At 43.8% G+C, this 13,893-nt stretch overlaps 1 long non-coding RNA gene across 1 annotated transcript in view; it reads left to right on the plus strand.

The window, feature by feature from the left end:
- LOC309560852 overlaps nucleotides 1–13,893 on the plus strand; it is a 68,597-nt gene that overhangs the window by 41,411 nt on the left and 13,293 nt on the right. The window contains exon 4 of the long non-coding RNA XR_014225528.1: nucleotides 3,754–3,777. This is a non-coding gene — a long non-coding RNA (uncharacterized lncRNA). The remainder of the gene's footprint in view (nucleotides 1–3,753; nucleotides 3,778–13,893) is intronic.

Genomic DNA, 13,893 nt, shown 5'->3' on the forward strand with positions numbered 1-13,893 from the left:
AAATGAACCAGGCATGGATCCCACGGGACTTTTCCGTACCTTATGCAGAATAGCAATGGATACCGACCTTACCCACCCATTGTTCCATTTTTGCTCTTTCTCACTCTTTTGGGGTGTACCCTCATTTAAAATTTGTGAAAAGAAGCAGTGTTGGCTACCTCGTCCTCCTCCTCAGGGCCAGATTAATGTAGGGTCTATTGGAGCTGCAGCTCCAGGCCCCTACCTTTTATATAGGCCCCGGGTTGGCCATATTCACTGTTACCGCTCTTCTGTCACTTGTAAACACAGAAGTCTGGCTTCTATGCTCGCTTCCCCAGGCAGCACCCTCAGAACCTCCCCACACAGCGTGAAGGCCGGACAAGGAGGGACAGTTGGCGATGCATGGATGTGTTTATGGGCTTCAGAGACAGCATCCCATGTTGAATTAGGCATGCATGGCTGCACCCTTCCTCCTCTGGGTGCATGGCAAGGCACGGCCCTTAAGGCCCTTCAAAATCCTCAGCACCAAGCCCATGATGCTGTTAATCCGGCCCTGGTCCTCCTCCACCGCCGCTTCCACCTACACCGCCCATAGGTGTGCGCAGCCTATTGCATTAAGGTGTGCACCCCAAAGTTGAAATACACATGCATGTGTTTGCCAGCAGGGAGAGTAATGTATCGGGGCCATGTACCTGTAGGCAAGGAGAAATAGAGCAGAGCAGGTCCCAGGGAGATCTTTCCCATCTCCTCACTGGCAATGCTATGTGCCCTAGGTGATTAGGGTGTGCCCAGGCACACCCAGCACACCCTGTGCGCACGCCTATGTCACCGCCACATCCACCACCACCTCAACCTCCCTCCTACTCCATATGGGCCTCGTCCTTCAGAGATGAAGAAGAACATTGTTTTATTTTTCTGTTTTTTTTTGTTGTTTTAAGTTATTTCCCTATCCACATTTGTTTGCAGAGCACTTGCCATGCTCTTAATTACGTTTTGCTGCCATTTGCAGCACTCTAGCCCTTTCCTTTGGTGTTTTAGAGCCATTTTAGTGCCTTAAAGTTCGGGTCCCCATTGACTTCAATGGGGTTCGGTGTCCGGGAAAAGTTCGGTAAAAGTCCGGGACACGGACCCGGACTTTTTTTTAAAGTTCGGCCGAACCCGTCGAACACGGACATCTAGGTGTCCGCTCAACCCTAATTGCAACCAGTCGTCCTGTCCCTGCAGCTGAAAAACACCTCCACAGCATGATGCTGCCACCACCATGCTTCACTGTTGGGAATATATTGGACAGGTGATGAGCAGTACCTGGTTTTCTCCACACATACCGCTTAGAATTAAGGCCAAAAAGTTCTATTTTGGTCTCATCAGACCAGAGAATCTTATTTCTCACCATCTTGGAGTCCTTCAGGTGTTTTTTTAGCAAACTCCATGCGGGCTTTCATGTGTCTTACACTGAGGAGAGGCTTCCGTCGGGCCACTCTGCCATAAAGCCCCGACTGGTGGAGGGCTGCAGTGATGGTTGACTTTCTACAACTTTCTCCCATCTCCTGACTGCATCTCTGGAGCTCAGCCACAGTGATCTTTGGGTTCTTCTTTACCTCTCTCATCAAGGCTCTTCTCCCCCGATAGCTCAGTTTGGCCGGACGGCCAGCTCTAGGAAGGGTTCTGGTTGTCCCAAACGTCTTCCATTTGAGGATTATGGAGGCCACTGTGCTCTTAGGAACCTTAAGTGCAGCAGAAATCTTTTTGTAACCTTGGCCAGATCTGTGCCTTGCCACAATTCTGTCTCTGAGCTCTTCAGGCAGTTCCTTTGACCTCATGATTCTCATTTGCTCTGACATGCATTGTGATCTGGGAGGTCTTATATAGACAGGTGTGTGGCTTTCCTAATCAAGTCCAATCAGTATAATCAAACACAGCTGGACTCAAATGAAGGTGTAGAACCATCTCAAGGATGATCAGAAGAAATGGAAAGCACCTGAGTTAAATATATGAGTGTCACAGCAAAGGGTCTGAATACTTAGGACCATGTGATATTTCAGTTTTTCTTTTTTAATAAATCTGCAACAATGTCAACAATTCATTGTTTTTCTGTCAGTATGGGGTGCTATGTGTACATTCATGAGGAAGAAGAATGAACTTAAATGATTTTAGCAAATGGCTGCAATATAACAAAGAGTGAAAAATGTAAGGGGGTCTGAATACTTTCCGTACCCACTGTATGTATATATATATATATCTTTGTAGTATACACTGCACTATCTGATCTCAACAAACTGTAAAAAGCAAAAATCTCTCTCCCTGCTAGCAATGTATTATTAATTATAAAATTCCACTTATAAATCACCCGCTGGCCAAGGGATTCAAACCCACAACCATCGCAATTGCAGGCCTGGCATTCTACTAGCTACGCCACTGTCAAGTATGCTTAGGTTGAACACACTTTCCCTGCCTAACTAACTAACTAACTCCTATCTCACCCTACACACAGTGGATAAGTGTAATAGATGTTGATCACTTGGATATGGCAGATGTTCACTGGGACAGATGTGGCAGGTAACGTACGGATGTGGGAGATGTTCACTGGCACAGATATGGCAAAACACGGACAGATGTTGACTAGGACAGATGTGGCAGATCATGAACAGATGTGGCAGATGATCATGCACAGATGTGGCAGAGGATCATGGACAGATGTGGCAGAGGATCACGGACAGATGTGGCAGATGATGTGCGCCAGATGATTACGGACAGATGATCACTGGCAGATGTGGCAGATGATGTGTGTCATATATACGCAAGATGATTATGGACAGATGTGGCAGATGATCAGGGACAGATGTGCCAAATTATCACGGCCAGATGATCACGGACAGATGTGCCAGATGATCACGGACAGACATGGCAGATGATGTGCGCCAGATGATCACAGACAGATGTGCCAGATCATGGACAGATATGCCAAATTATCATGGACAGAGGTGCCAGATTATCACGACAGATGTAGCCAGATGATCATGGACAGATGTGCCAGATGTTCACTGTAACAGATTATTTTACTGGGACAGATGTATGACAGGTGTTTTCACTGTGTTGGGGATCCTAGCAGGGCGATCAGTGTGTAAAAAGCAGTAAAACAGCTCAAAACTCACTGATCCCTGGCTAGCAGCACAAATCCGCTCTTCTCCTTGGGGACACAGACACGCCGGGATCGTGCAGCTGCGCGGGCACGTGGCTGAGTGATCTCCCTCCTTCTGAAGGATGTTCAGGAACGTCCATTCAGAAGGAGGAAGCTCCCACCTGGCCGTTTACATGCAGTGGCCGGGTGGGAGGAGGTTAAAGTGATCTATATATCTATATTCTGCATCTTTTAGAATCTATTGTACAATATCACTAACCTTAATATCTGATTGATTATCCCAAAGGTACAACGAGCCCAACTACTTGTAAGTACACATACTGATCTATCTATCTATCTATCTATCTATCTATCTATCTATCTATCTATCTATCTATCTATCTATCTATCTATCTATCTATCTATCTATCTATCTATCTATCTATCTATCTATCTATCTATCTATCTATCTTTGAATCTTCTTAACATTTTTATGCTGTAATAATGATATCTCTAATAAATGTATTATTCCATAGCTACAAATACTCCTACAACAACAGGTCAGTAATCATAGTAATCTCTAAAACTTTTTAGCTGCAATATCTATTTATATATCTACATCTAACTATCTATTTATCTATCTATCTATTCCATAGCTACAACTACTTCTACAACAACAGGTCAGTAAGCACAATAATCTATTAAACTTTTCAGCTGCAATATCTATCTATCTATCTATCTATCTATCTATCTATCTATCTATCTATCTATCTATCTATCTATCTATCTATCTATCTATCTATCTATCTATCTATCTATCTATCTATCTATCTATCTATCTATCTATCTATCTATCTATCTATCTATCTATCTATCTATCTGTCTATCTGTCTATCTGTCTATCTGTCTATCTGTCTATCTGTCTATCTGTCTATCTGTCTGTCTGTCTGTCTGTCTGTCTGTCTGTCTGTCTATCTGTCTGTCTGTCTGTCTGTCTGTCTGTCTGTCTGTCTGTCTGTCTATCTATCTAAACAAGATGCCCTTACAGTGATCTATATAGCTATATTCCGCATCTTTTCGAATCTGTTGTACAATATCACTAAACTCAATACCTGATTTATTATCCCAAAGGTACAAAGAGCCCAACTACTATCTATCTATCTGTCTATCTGTCTGTCTGTCTGTCTGTCTGTCTGTCTATCTATATATCTATCTAGCCATCTTTTTAATTTTTATGCTGTATTAATGATATCTCTATTCAATTTGTTATTTTGTAGCTACAAATACTTCTACAACAACAGGTCAGGTTGTGGTGGGGAGGCAATGTTCAGCGGCTGCCTGCTGGAGCGAGAAGGAGCTCTGGAGAACAACAACAGAAAAGAGTGGCGCCAGCTTAGCTTAGTATGGAGTGCCACCCTGTCCCTACATGTTCTCTACTCAAGAGACCATTTGCATTAGCCAAGCATACGAGTTGCCTTGTCATCAATCCACTCCACACACAGGATTGTAAACAGCCTCTCCTCAAGCCTTCATCCTGTTCTCCATCCTGTACCTCTTTGGTACAGGATGGAGAACTTATGCCCCACACCAGAGGTTGTTGAGCTATCTATCTATCTATCTATCTATCTATCTATCTATCTATCTATCTATCTATCTATCTATCTATCTATCTATCTATCTATCTATCTATCTATCTATCTATCTATCTATCTATCTATCTATCTATCTATCTATCTATCTTCTGAAACAAGAGATATCTATATTCTAAATCTTTTAGAATCTATTGTACAACATCACTAACCTTAATATCTGATTTATTATGCCAAAGGTACAACAAGCCCAACTAGTTGTAAGTAGGGATGGGCTGAATGTTCGTGTCGAACATAAGTTTGACTTGAACATCGGGTGTTCGTGTGTTGCCTGAACAGGGAAAAAAGTTCTAAGGAACATGTGAACTATATTAAAGTCTGTGGGACACGAACATTAAAAATCAAAAGTCCTAATTTTAAAGGCTTATATTCAACAAGTTATTGCCATAAAAAGTGTATGGGGACCCGGGTACTGCGCGGTGGGGGGGACAGGATAGGGGGGGGATGAGCGAGTGTCCCTCCTGAACCATACCAGGCCACTTGCCCTCAATATGGTAGGATACTTTATTCAACAATAAAAAAATAGTGTCCCCCGATGTAAATCCATCATCAATCACGATGCTCGCCGCACCCGAAAAAAAGAAAATATTGAGGCTACCCGCCGAATGATGCTCTTGAGTTATGACAGCTCTTTTACAGGTAAGGGGTGGGGCCACCCGGTTACATCACACGGTGGCTCCGCCCCTTCTGATATCACATGATGTCACGTAACGTCAGATGGGGCGGTGCCACCGAGTGATGTAACTGGGTGGCCCCACCCCTTGCCTATAAAAGAGCTGTCAAAAGCATCAGGAGCATCATTCGGCAGGGCGCCTCTTAAGAGACGGAAGCATCTTCAAATTTTTTCTATTTTTTCAGGTGCGGCGAGTGGCGTGATTGACGATGCATTTACATCGGGGGACACTATTTTTTAAATTTTATTTTTGTATAAAGGACTTGTCAAAAACTATCTTTTGTGTTTATTTTTTTGTGCAATTTTTGGTGAATGGGTAGGGGTACGATGTGCCCATTTTGTGCAGGGGTCTTTCTAGGCAGGAAAAAGACCAGGGGCTTCAGCCCGAAGGTAAATTTGATCCCACGACACCCCCTTCCGACATCAGAAGGGTGCGTGAAGATGTGCACCAGGGAGCTTTGCCTGGCGCTGGATTAATGGTGAGTGTAACACCAATTACAGCATTTTGATGGGGCGACACCTATGGACCCTTTACATTACACAGTCCCCCACACCTCTGGACCCCTTTACAATACACAGGGCCCCTTCCCACCTCTTGAACCCTGTACATTACACAGCGCCCCCACACCTCTGGACCCCTTTTGCATTACATAGCTCCCACACCTCTGGACCCCTTTACATTATGAAGCTCCCCTCCCACACCCCTGGACCCCTTTACATTACACAGCCAACCGCCCCCCACACCTCTTGACCTCTTTTGCATTACACAGCCCCCCCACACCTCTGGAACCCTTTTGAATTATCCAGCCCCCCCCCCCCACACACCTCTGGACTCCTTTTGCGTTACACCGCACCCCACACACACACACCTCTGGACCCCTTTTGCATTACACAGCCCCCCCACCCCCCTACAGCTCTGCCCCTTCCTACGTGATTCAGGCATGCAAAGGGGGGACACAGGAGAGTGGAGCAGGACAGAGGCAGAACTGGAGAGAGAAACACCAGCGCTGAATAAACAGCGGGAGTTGCCAGAGTTAACTTTCCAAGTTACCCACCAACTTTTAATTATACACCACTGTGGATGCACATACAGTAGTTACAATTGGTCCCGCCCCTTGCCACCTTCCTCCCCAGCCAGCGACAAAGGGGCGGAGTACTGCATATTGGCCCCGCCCATTCACCAGTGCTTCAATTTGACAGCTGAAATCACTCTCATTGCGGCCGCCCCGGCTTGCCCAGCAATCACTTGATGCGCTGGATAGATGTTACTCTGCTGAGGTATGTAGCTAAGTTCCTGGCCAACCCCAGGCCTTTGGACTCGGGGATTATAATTTTAAATAAGAAACATGAGATCTGGGTCTTCTTGGGGGCCCACTCGGGGTTATAGCCCCGGTAAGCCCCCCTTCCCGTGGCCACTGCTTTTCGTTAATTTTTTTGTACACTCTTTTGGTGAATGGGTAGGGGTAAGATGTACCCAATACCCATTCACATTGGGGGATCGGGATCTGGGGCCCCCTTGTTAAAGAGGGGTTCCAGATTCCAATAAGTAGACCGCAGACCCCCACAGCCCAGGGTTGTTGGGAATAGGCCCTTGTCCCCATCAACAGCTTTGGGGGGGACCCGAAAGCTCCCTCCCCATGTTGAGGGAAAGCGGCCTGGTATGGTTCAGGAGGGGGAGGCCGCTCGCTCCCCCCCCCCCCCATCCTGGCTTGCCCTGGCTGCATGCTCGGATAAGGGTCTGGTGTGGATTTTGGGGCGGACCTCATGCCGTTTTTCTTTTAAATTTTACTGAAGGGCCCAGTATGGACTGGGGGGGGGGGGGACCCTATGCTGTTTTTATTTTAAATTTTTTTTTTTCATCTTTATTGCCGGGAGCCGACAATACATTACAGCCACGAGCAAAATAGATTTTTTCCTTTAGAAATGTCAGTATAGCTGCAACAGGCTACATGCATCGTACAGATGCGCAACTTTGCAGGCACATTAAGGGGACCCCCAAGGCAGGATATTTAAAGGAATTTCTCATTTTTATTATTTCCCTTTAAGCATTATTAAAATCACTGCTCCTGTAAAAACGATAGTTTAAAAAATAAAAACAATGTTTTTGCATTGATACATGTCCCACAGGGCAGTACCGGGTCCCCATACACTTTTTATGGCAATAACTTGCATATAAGCCTTTAAAATGAGGACTTTTGATTTTTCATGTTCGTGTCCCATAGACTTTAATAGAGTTTGCATGTTCGCTAGAACTTTTTCTATCAATCTATCTATTTATCTATCTATCTTTTTTTTGAAACAAGATGTCCTTAAAGTGATCTATATAGCTATTTTCTGCATCTTTTAGAATCTATTGTACAACATCACTAACCTCAATACCTGATTTATTATCCCATAGGTACAACGAGCCCAACTACTTGTAAGTACACATACTGATCTATCTATCTATCTATCTATCTATCTATCTATCTATCTATCTATCTATCTATCTATCTATCTATCTATCTATCTATCTATCTATCTATCTATCTATCTATCTATCTATCTATCTATCTATCTATCTATCTATCTATCTATCTATCTATCTATCTATCTATCTATCTATCTATCTATCTATCTATCTATCTATCTATTGTTTTGTATCTTCTTAACATTTTTATGCTGTATTAATGATATCTCTATTAAATTCATTATTCCGTAGCTACAAATACTTCTATGACAACAGGTTAGTAAGCACAGTAATCTCTAAAACTTTTCAGCTGCAAAATCTATCTATCTATCTATCTATCTATCTATCTATCTATCTATCTATCTATCTATCTATCTATCTATCTATCTATCTATCTATCTATCTATCTATCTATCTATCTATCTATCTATCTATCTATCTATCTATCTATCTATCTATCTATCTATCTATCTATCTATCCATCTATCTATCTATTTGTTTTGCATCTTCTTAATATTTTTATGCTGTATTAATGATACCTCTATTAAATTTGTTATTCCATAGCTACAAATACTTCTATGACAACAGGTCAGTAAGCATGGTAATCTATAAAACTTTTCAGCAGCAATATCTATCTATCTATCTATCTATCTATCTATCTATCTATCTATCTATCTATCTATCTATCTATCTATCTATCTATCTATCTATCTATCTATCTATCTATCTATCTATCTATCTATCTATCTATCTATCTATCTATCTATCTATCTATCTATCTATCTATCTATCTGTCTGTCTATCTATCTGTCTGTCTGTCTGTCTGTCTGTCTGTCTGTCTGTCTGTCTATCTATCTATCCCCTAATTTTACCACAAAAAAGTGCAAAAACCTTTTGACTCGAGTATAAGCCTAGGGTGGGAAATGCAGCAGCTACTGGACCCAACTGGACCACCACGAGACACAAAACAGGGGCTGCGGGCATGATACAGGAGATGGCGCAGGTCATAGTATAGGCATTGCACAGGTCATGGTAAAGGCATGGCACAGGTCAGGGCACAGGTGATGGTACAGGCATGGCACAGATGATGGTACAGGCATGGCACAGGTGATGGTACAGGCATGGCACAGGTGATGGTACAGGCATGGCACAAGTCATGGTACAGGCATGTCACAGGTCATGGTACAGGCATGGCACAGGTCATAGTACAGGCATGGCACAGGTCATGGTACAAGCATGGCACAGGTCATGGTACAGGAGATGGTATAGGCATGGCACAGGTGATGGTATAGGCATAGCACAGGTGATGGTATAGGCATAGCACAGTAAGTACAGGCATGGCACAGTATGTACAGGCATGGCACAGTAGGTATAGGCATGGCACAGTAAGTAAAGGCATGGCACAGTATGTGCAGGCATGGCACAGGAGATGCAGTGCTGTGGGCATGGTACAGGAGAATGTCCTGTACCAGGCCCGCAGCACTGCATGAGGAAATGCAGGGGCTGAGGAGGAGTCTCACTTACCTGTCGGTGAGGCACCTTCGATTTAAAAATCGCACCGTCCGGCGCCAATACGTCAGCGCAAATGCGCCGCCGATGCTTGGGAAAGCCCCAACACGTTCGGCTATTCCCGGGCATGCCGCACATGCGCAGTGACACGCCGGCGCCGAGCGGCGCCATTTTTAAAAAGACATTGAAGCCAGTGACTCAAGTATAAGCCGAGGGGGGCATTTTCAGCATGAAAAAACATGCTGAAAAACTTGGCTTATACTCAAGTATATACGGTATCTATCTATCTGTCTGTCTGTCTGTCTGTCTGTCTATCTGTCTTTCTGTCTGTTGGTCTGGCCCTTAAAGTGATCTATATATCTATGTAGCACTACCCCCGCAGGACCTGCTGGTTGAATTGGGTCCTCTGTTTTTACCCTGACCTCTACAAAGACTTCTGTACCTCTGACACCTTGGGTATATCCGTCAACAGACACAAATTGACAATGTTTGGTAAACGCCTCAGGTTCACTCTGAAATGAGACTCAAGACCTTGAAATATGATAACAAGTTATATTAGGAATATGAATATAAAAAATAAAAGGAAATCACAATGCAGTACACGTTTTGGCATATACAGTTTCAAATATCAATCAATGCAGTAGGAGTGCCTCCTTAGGTTTTGATAAAACTGCATAAACTGTAGCTTTCTCCACTGGAAATGAAAAACATAAGGTGACAGTGAATTTGGTATCAATAGAAAAATGACTTAGTCGCCTAGAGTCACTTCCAGTGAGGAGGCCTGGGCCTAGGCTACAATGCAATGACGGTAAAATAACTATAAACTCTTGACTAAATAGGGTAACAAGCACTCTAATGCAGTCTTTAAAGTAAACCTTCAGCCAGCCACGTTGGAGCTCCTGAAGAAGTTTAAGAAATAAAGAAAATGTTTTCTGTAATAAAGAAATGGTTGCAGAACACTGAGTTCCCAAGGGCACTGGGTGACAAAGTGTATAGCAAGGGGTTAATTTTCAGGAGTATTTTATGAGATAAAAACAATATTACACTGTGCTAGATCAATATGACTAAAAGAGTAGTGTATCAGCAGCAAGCATGAAAACAGTTGTGGAACCTCGAACTAAACAAAAATGGGAAACAGGATATGCAGCACTTGATACAAACAATCACAGAAATTAAATAATGATAATAATCATTCCATACAAAGATGGCGTCATGTGTTTAAAATTATATAAGTCCGAAGACAGAGGGGCCTCTGAAACCGTCCCATACACCAAATATTACAGTGATGTTGAAACCTCCACCAGACACCAGTATGTGTGGCCTCTTACCAGCTGAAGTTGATCCCCATTACAAGGATCCACAAACGCTTCTTATAGGTAATCCTCACTACTGCAGATAGGTGGATGGATGGATGGTCCCTCCTGCTGATCAGACCTCATTGACCTCAAGGACAACAGACCCTCATAGATAATAGCACAGAAATGCCATGGGTGCAAAGAAAGGAGAAATCCTCATAGTGTAGTAAGTTTGAAACATAAAACTTTTAATATTTAAAAGGCAGATTCAACACTCACATTTTGCAAATGATAAACAGGCATCAATGAACAAAGTCCTCCAGGGGTCCTCCAGGGGTGCATTCAGGCAGATTGTGTGGATGCAGCAGCCAACAGCATTGATCCTTGAAAGGGAGACGCTGGGGAGATGTGTATAGTGCAAGCGATACTGGTCCCCTACCGGTTTTGTCATACACTGATGTCACCAGGGGGTGTGGCCGAGGTACTGTGGCCTGAATACTTCAGAGGTACACCTGAAGACGTCAGTGTATAATGAAACCGATGGGGGACCGGTATCGCTTGCACTATACACATCTCCCCAGCGTCTCCATTTCAAGGATCGATGCTGTTGGCTGCTGCATTCACACAATCTGCCTGAATGCAACCCTGGAGGACCCCTGGAGGACTTTTTCATTGATGCCTGTTTATCATTTGCAAAATGTGAGTGTTGAATCTGCCTTTTAAATATTAAAAGTTTTATGTTTCAAACTTACTATATTATGAGATGTATCTCGGATGTTCAGGGTTAAAATTCTAAACAGCAGGATTGTTGCAGAACATCAAAGGATAGTTGGTACAGCACAGTATTTGTAGAATCAGGTCTCCTTCGGTGATGAATGGGGGCTCCCTTTAAGATGAAACAATTTCAGGTGTACCTCTGAAGTATTCAGGCCACAGTACCTCTGCGGTGTAGCAACAGCATTTACATAGACTCAGCAGCATCACAGCAGAAATCAGCAGATCTGGGTCTCCAGCACTAGGCCTCAGGATGATCGCTGGCTCCCGCACACAGTGAGATGGATGCAGACTTGTCTTAGCAGATGGCAGCAGATTCATTCATTCTTCAGAACTGACAGTCCCTGTCTCTACTGTAAAGCACAGTCTTCTCCTTGATCTTTCTTACTGTCTCCCTCCGAGACAGGGCCTACATTTCCTCCCACACCAGTCTTTCTTCCCAGACTCCCCTTTGGATTCCTGGGTTTTCTAGTTTATATCACACCTCCCATACAACAGCAGGCTGGTCTATAAAGTGCTTTTGGGTTGGTTTAACATTGGAGTTCTTTCTGTCTGGAACCACAACTCCCAAAATACAATCCTCTTAACTGATGAATAATCCAAGTTCCTAAAGCTCCATCTTGTGGTAGAAAAAAATAACTTCTTGCCATAAAGATTAACTATGATAATTAGTGTTGAGCGAACACGGACTGTATTATTCGTGTTCGTACCGAATAATTGGATTTTTTGTACCCGAACACGGACACGGACACTTTACTGTATGTTCGGGTAAAAATCCGTGTTCGGTCGTTTTATTTCCGGGTTTTGCATGCTTTGGCGCTCTTTTCATGGCGGGCTTTCAACAGCCAATCAACAATCGTTTAACTGGTGTGCCTTAAGCCATCCCAGCCATGCCTGCAAATGTCTCAGTAGCTGTGATTGGCCGTCTGAAGCATGTGACCAAGTCTTTATAAGTTCGAGGCAGCCGCAGCGGCGTCATTATGCTGCTTAGATTCAGGGACAGAGCACACATCAACGTGCTGGCTGCTGATTAGGGAAAGATAGGCAGGAAAAAACCATTTGTGTCCGGATAGAATTGAGGGACAGGTCGGAGTGTTTAGGCAGGGCGAGTTGTAGGCATTTTAGGGATAGAGTCTGCTGAATTATATAGGGTCAGTGTCTTCTACAAACTACAATCGATATTGCTGTGTGGGGGGTGGGGTGAATCTGCACTCAATCCTGATCTACGATCTCTTCTCAATCCTGTTAGGGACAGAGTCTGCTGAATTTTAGGGAAACTGTGTTCTACAAACTACAATCGATATTGCTGTGTGGGGGGTGGGGTGAATCTGCACTCAATCCTGATCTACGATCTCTTCTCAATCCTGTTAGGGACAGAGTCTGCTGAATTTTAGGGAAACTGTGTTCTACAAACTACAATCGATATTGCTGTGTGGGGGGTGGGGTGAATCTGCACTCAATCCTGATCTACGATCTCTTCTCAATCCTGTTAGGGACAGAGTCTGCTGAATTTTAGGGAAACTGTGTTCTACAAACTACAATCGATATTGCTGTGTGGTGTGGGATTGGAGATAGGCAGGTGTCAGTGATCCACATCCATTTTTCTGTGTGTGAGCTGCAGTGAACACAATCTTTTTGGGCTGCAGTGAACACAATCTTTTTGGGCTGCAGTGAACACAATCTTTTTGGGCTGCAGTGAACACAATCTTTTTGGGCTGCAGTGAACACAATCTTTTTGGGGTGCAGTGAACAAAATCTTTTTGGGGTGCAGTGAACACAATCCTTTTTGGTGTGCAGTGAACACAATCTTTGTGGGGTGCAGTGAACAAAATCCTTTGTGGGGTGCAGTGAACACAATCTTTTTGGGGTGCAGTGAACAAAATCCTTTTTGGGGTGCAGTGAACAACATCCTTTTTGGGGTGCAGTGAACACAATCTTTTTGGGGTGCAGTGAACAAAATCCTTTGTGGGGTGCAGTGAACACAATCTTTTTGGGGTGCAGTGAACACAATCTTTTTGGGGTGGAGTGAACAACATCCTTTTTGGGGTGCAGTGAACAAAATCCTTTTTGGGGTGCAGTGAACAAAATCATTTTTGGGGTGCAGTGAACACAATCTTTTTGGGGTGCAGTGAACACAATCTTTGTGGGGTGCAGTGAACACAATCTTTTTGGGGTGGAGTGAACAACATCCTTTTTGGGGTGCAGTGAACAACATCCTTTTTGGGGTGCAGTGAACACAATCTTTTTGGGGTGCAGTGAACACAATCTTTGTGGGGTACAGTGAACAGAATCTTTGTGGGGTGCAGTGAACACAATCTTTGGGGGGTACAGTGAACACAATCTTTGTGAGGTGCAGTGAACACAATCTTTGTGGGGTGCAGTGAACACAATCATTGTGGGGTGCAGTGAACTCAATCTTTGTGGGGTACAGTGAACACAATCTCATA

This window comes from Pelophylax lessonae (assembly GCF_965119305.1).
Source record: "Pelophylax lessonae genome assembly, chromosome: 7".
In the NCBI taxonomy this organism is placed as follows: Eukaryota; Metazoa; Chordata; class Amphibia; order Anura; family Ranidae; genus Pelophylax; species Pelophylax lessonae.